This window comes from Prunus mume, linkage group LG2 (assembly GCF_029339155.1).
Source record: "Prunus mume cultivar Tortuosa linkage group LG2, ASM2933915v1, whole genome shotgun sequence".
Classification (NCBI taxonomy): domain Eukaryota; kingdom Viridiplantae; phylum Streptophyta; class Magnoliopsida; order Rosales; family Rosaceae; genus Prunus; species Prunus mume.
Genome location: NC_142699.1, coordinates 46,784,530 through 46,790,529, shown reverse-complemented (window position 1 = coordinate 46,790,529; position 6,000 = coordinate 46,784,530).

The following is a 6,000-nucleotide window of genomic DNA, read 5'->3' as shown; positions in this document are numbered from 1 at the left end:
ATTTTAAACATTTATTATGTCTGATGTTATGTTTTTCCGTCGTGTAAAATCTTATCATACGTCGTGTTTTATAAATAACCGTCGTTTGTGTTCTTAATTTTTTCCTGAAATATTTTCACTTTCAGGTTTGATTTGTCTGTAATCATGGTTTCTCAAGGCCAAAGTAAGGACTCTGGCTCGAAAAAAAATGGAGGTAAGGAGCTTAGAATGGTAAATCCTCAAGACAAGTACTTGAAGAAGATGAAGTTTGTTTCATCTGTTGAGACAGAACTAGGCAGCACGACAACATATTCTCAGGATTCAAAGTCAGGTCGAGGTATAAGCACAATGCCTCGTGTTGTGAAGAGAAAATATCATAAAATCAAGCCAGTTGTTGAGTACAATAAAAGGGGGAAAGGATGTGGCCTTGCACATACTGAGATGCAGTCCTACATTGGTGTGTTGGCACGCTCCAGAGTCCCACTTGTGGACAAGAAATGGGTTGAAATCCCCAAGGATATAAAAGAGCAGATTTGGGAAGCCATTGACATGGCTTTTGTGGTAGGTCAAGGGGGCACGCTCCATTATCTTCTGCTGCCAAGAAATGGAAGGATTTCAAGTCTACACTAACGATGCATCATATCCTTCCATTCATCAAGGAGAAGGAGAAATTAAACCAACCCCCTGAACTATATAAATTCATAGAGAAAGCAGAATGGGATGCCTTTGTAGCTTCAAGGTTATCCGAACAATTTGTGTCTGTGCATTTTCAACATTCACAGATTAGGGAGAAACTTGAGTACAATCATCGATTGTCTCGAAAAGGATATGCTGGTTTGGAGGATCAATTGGAGGAAACCATGCCCGAGGTAGAAATTGATCGATCTACCTTATGGAAGAAAGCTAGACAAGACAAACATGGTAACATCCCGGATCCAAAGGTGGCAGAGAAAGCAAAATTAATTGCAAGCCTACTCACTCTGTTTTAAATTTTTATTAAACTGTGTATTGCCCTGATAATTCTTATTACGTCTTATGTTATATTTTTGCGTCGTGTGAATGATATTACTACGTCGAGATGTTTTAAAAAACGTCGTTACAAGTCTGAATTTGGAATCACTACTCTGTTTTTTGTAATTATAGCATAAGATGTCGGTGGTTTATTTATTGCGTCATTTGAAACCTCTAACCACGTCGTTAGTTAAGTACCGTCGTGATAAATTTATGATAACGTTGATTGCTGTGTTATTGCGTTGTGTCAAATTATGTAATACGTCGTTTGTTTATAAATAACCGTCATGTGTTTTCTTGTGCTGACTTTTTTTTATATATCTTTGTTTTAGGATGAATTGCAAAAACAATTCTTTGAAGGCAGTCTTACTATATCTGGCAGTAATGATGTGTTGACAATGGCTTTGGGTCCCAAGCATCTAGGGAGAGTTAGAGGGGTAGGTGCTAGGATTTCCCCTAGGCAATACTTCAATTTACCTAGACAACAGAGGGTAAAGTTTGCCGATCAATTAAGGGAAAGTGTAAGACTTGTCCTTCAAGAAGAGACTTTGAAGATGGAAGCTAGATCAAGGGAAGAGACTTTAAAGATGGAGGCTAGAACCAAGCAATTGGTAGAGGCTGAGAGGGAAAATTTACTGAGTTAGCTTTCCCAATTCATCCCCAATTTTGATCCAAGCATGCTTAAACCGAAAACTAGCCCCTGTCAAAACCAAGGTTAAGAGCAAAGTCCCAAAAATCCAATGTCGGACAAAGCAAGCTGCTCTGGGGCTCTTGATGGGAGATCCCAACATTTTGAGGATGATACTGCCAAGAATGGGGAAAAGCAGGATGAAATGGTAACATATCTGAACTTTGAATTCTCTGTTTTTTTAAAAAGCTATTAGACGTCGTTATTATGAATCAAACCGTCGTTTGAAATACATACCATGACGATTTTATTAATAAACCATCATTTGGATTTGAATACCACGTCGTATTTAGTTTACTTGTTTTACACGCCATTAGACGTCATTATTTTTGAAAACTTTTATGGTGATTTAGATGACGGTTTTAGTCCTTACCGACGTAGTAGACAAATCCCCACGCGTTTATTATTTACCATCGTTTAATGATTTTAAGACGTCCATAATTCTTACACACTGTCTTATGTTATGCCTTACCATGACGTTTTGATTTAATTGTTTTACTTTATGTACAATCTGTCTTATATATATATATATATATATATTTCTTTATTTCTTAAAATAGAAATCTAGGGATTTTGAAAAGCAAGATGAAAACGTAAATTCTCATAACTGTGCCTTTTTTATTTGTTTTTCAAATTTCAGACGTCGATATTTTCTTTAAACCGTCGTATGTTTTAAATTTCCACTGCAGTTTTGTTTTTAATTGAATTTTTACATTGTTGTACAAGCTTTCTTATATATCTCTATTTATTTATTAAAACATAAATCCAGTGGTGGAGAAAAGGAAATTCTGGTAAATTCATTATCTATGAATTTTGCATTTTAATTAGACGTCGGAATTTGTTTTCTATGACGTAATAAATTATTCACCAAGACGGTGTTTTGTTACCGTTGTTTAAATTTTTATCAGACCACGTTTTTTCCTTTAAACCGTCGTTTTTATTGAATTACCACGTCATTTTATTTTGCTTTATTTCTTTAAACAGAATATTGAAGTAGTTGATTATTCAAAGCTGGAGGTGCCATCTTCTTTACAATCCCTTTGTCGTGATGTGGAAACGACACTAAAGCCTCAGGAGAAGATTATGACCTTTACAATTGAGGAGGTGTTTGGTGATGATCGTAGTACCTTCGTCTTGCATGAAGATATTACACAGTTTGCAGGCATGGAAGAAATTGGGGCTACTGTGGTTGCAGTATATATGAGGTTTGTCCTTATCAAATATTTATTTCACACTCTCCTTTGTGTTGAAAAAAAAAGTCATGTGATCATTTCATATATATATTTAGGTGCCTATTTGATAATTTGAAAGCTGCAAATATGTTGAACATGGTTGGCTTTATCGACCCTGCTCAAGTTAGTGCCAATGCTGGGTCATTAATTGAAAGATCACATTTGGTAGCCAATCGACTTCAAAAGACAGATGGTGAATAGATTTTCATGATGCCTTACAATCCAGGGTTAGTCTCCTTAACAGGATTTTGTTTGTATGATGCACTACGTATAAAACTGTTTAACCTTCATATTAATTTTGTGCAGCCGTTATTGGGTCTTGTTCATTGTGAAAGCAAAAAAGGAAACTGTCTATTTTCTAGATCCTCTGCCCGGAAATCGAGTGGTTGATGAGGAGGCCAAAAACATATTGAACAGTGCTATCAAAATGTATAATTCACACATAGGCAGACAATGCCGTAAAGCAACCATTTGGAAAACTCTGCCAGGCACACCAAAGCAACCAAGCAGTGTAGAATGCGGCTATTATGTCATGCGCTTCATGAGAGACATCATCATGGATCCTTCCCTGGAGTTTGAGAAGACGGTAAGAAGAAAATTTTCAGATTTATTTTATGTGGTTTTTTGTATTATCAACGACGGTCCTTTAAAATTACCGTCGTTGCATCGATATACTACGTCAGTTATGAAAAATAGCGTCGTCTGTGATTGAATTTCTGAAAATAGCGTCACCCCTAATAAAGCTTAATGAATTTCTGTCATTGTTTATGGATTGCAGTTTGCGAAGGGAAAAGATCAAGCTCCATACCCCCAAGCAGCCATTGATGAAGTCAGGAAAGAATGGGTAGAGTTTGTTTGCCTTCATATGGAGTAGAGGATTTTTAGAACACTTGACATTTTTATATAATGTACACATTTTGTTAGAATTAGACAAGTTTTTGTACAAATTTTGTCTATAATATACATCCTTTTTTTCCCTGAAAATTTGTTGAGGTTTTCGTAATTTAAAAAAATGAAATTGCATAACCGACGTGTAATAACGTTCCAACGACATAATTATGTCAAAAACCGTCGTCTTATGGAGTACAAAAGTTTGTAAAAAAATAAAACGAGAGGAATAAAAAACACGATTGTACATTACAGACAACGTCTAAAGGAAGTATAGGTGACGTTTAATGCATGTTCCATTTACTACAACCGAAATTGTAAAAAATAACAACGTCATCGTTTGAAACAAATCCGACGTAAAAGGATATTTAGACGACAAAGATGACGTGGTAATTAAATTACACGGCGACACCTTTTTAGTTTAAGTCGTGATATACCGTTTGTACGTCGATGCGACGTTGTTTGAGTGAAAATTTCGCCATGGTTTCGCTTTTAAATGACGTCCTTTTTACACGTAAGTCGTTTATTAAATTTACAACGTCGTTACTTTCTTAACGCCGACGTGGTTTGTTGGTGTTTGTAGGAATATTTTATTCTATTTCATTCAAAATATTCATAATAAATTTAAAATATATCAAAAAAATGCAACGTCAACTACTCCTATGAAGTCATTGATATATTTTCTTCCCCCTAAAGCTTAAAAAAATGTAGTTTGAGTAATACAAATTTAAAATGACCACCCAAAAAAAAAAAATTGATGAGTCATAACATCACTTATAGTTTGATGGTTTAGGGTTAAAGGATAATTTTTGGGGTTTAGGGTTTATGGTTGTTATATATTAGGCCGTAAAACCATAAACCCTTTTCTAAAATTATATTTTAAAAATATATAATTTAGGGTTTAAGGTTTAAGGTTTAGGGTATTATTTTTTATACAAATTTATAAATAAACCCAATTCTAGACATATATTTATAAAAAAACCCAAGCACTATTTAAACATAGAAACACACCCAAAATCAACCCCAAAGTCAACTTTCTGGGTGTGTTTATAAATGGGTTTTGAGTGTGTGTAATGATGGGTTTTGGGTGTGTTTATATGTTTAAATAGTGCTTGGGTTTTTTTATAATTTCAGCCCCAATTTTGGGTGTTTTAGTGAAACTCCCTATTTTTTAACGACGGTGTTTATGTTTTCAGCTATCGCTAATTTTGCCAATATTTCGGCGAAATTATCGTTTTTTTGGTGCAGCGATATTTTAGCACATTTCCATATATATATCGTCAATTTATCGATAATTTCACCGATATTTCAATAACAATATTTTCGTTCAAGTTGCAGCTTTAAATGGACAATATATCGCGATATTATCGATAATATCGCAATATGAACTTACAAAATTAAACTCAACCTTCAGATGAATCCCTCAACCTCCGAAACTCAGCCTTTCTCTGTCTCTCAACTCAATCTTAACTCAACTAAAAAAAAAAAAAAAAAAAGCAGAAAGAGGAGAGCAAGAGAGAAGGGAAGAAGAGGAAAAAAAAATTATGGAGTGGGTTTTTATGTTTTGCTGTTTTGGATTGTGATGAAGCGAGAGAGAAGAGGAAGCAGGGAAAGAGACGGAGAGATAGAAGAAGGAAGAAAAAAAAAGCAGATAAAGGAGAGTGAGAGCGAGAGAGATAAGGGAAGAAGAGGGAAAAAAAGTATGGAGTGGGTCTTTATGTTTTACTGTTTTGGATTGTGATGGAGGAGAGAGAAGAGGGAAGAGGAAGAAGAGAAAGAGAGGGAGAGAGACAAAGAGATAGAAGAAGAAAGGGAGAGAGAGAGAGAGAGAGAGAGAGAGAGAGTGTGTGTGTGTGTCACTGTGTGTGTGTGTGTGTGAAACGGAAGAGGAAGAAGAGGAATAAATAAATAAAAAGGGAGAGATGGGTGAATGCCCAAAAGAGAGAGAGAAGGCAGGTTGCATGTATCTGCAACCTTGGGAAGTTCAGACCAAAAAAAGGAAAAAAAAACCTTGGGAAGTGGGAGAGGGAGGCAGGGAAACGTGAAAGTACTTGGTAAGTGGGAAATGTGAATGATAATGCCGCATATATGTTTGGTTTTTGCGGTTTTGCAGACACCGACACACAAGGGTTCGAACCCCCTCCACATTCCAAGATCTGTAGTCACTTAACCACCATGCCAATCATCACTTTGTAATTATAA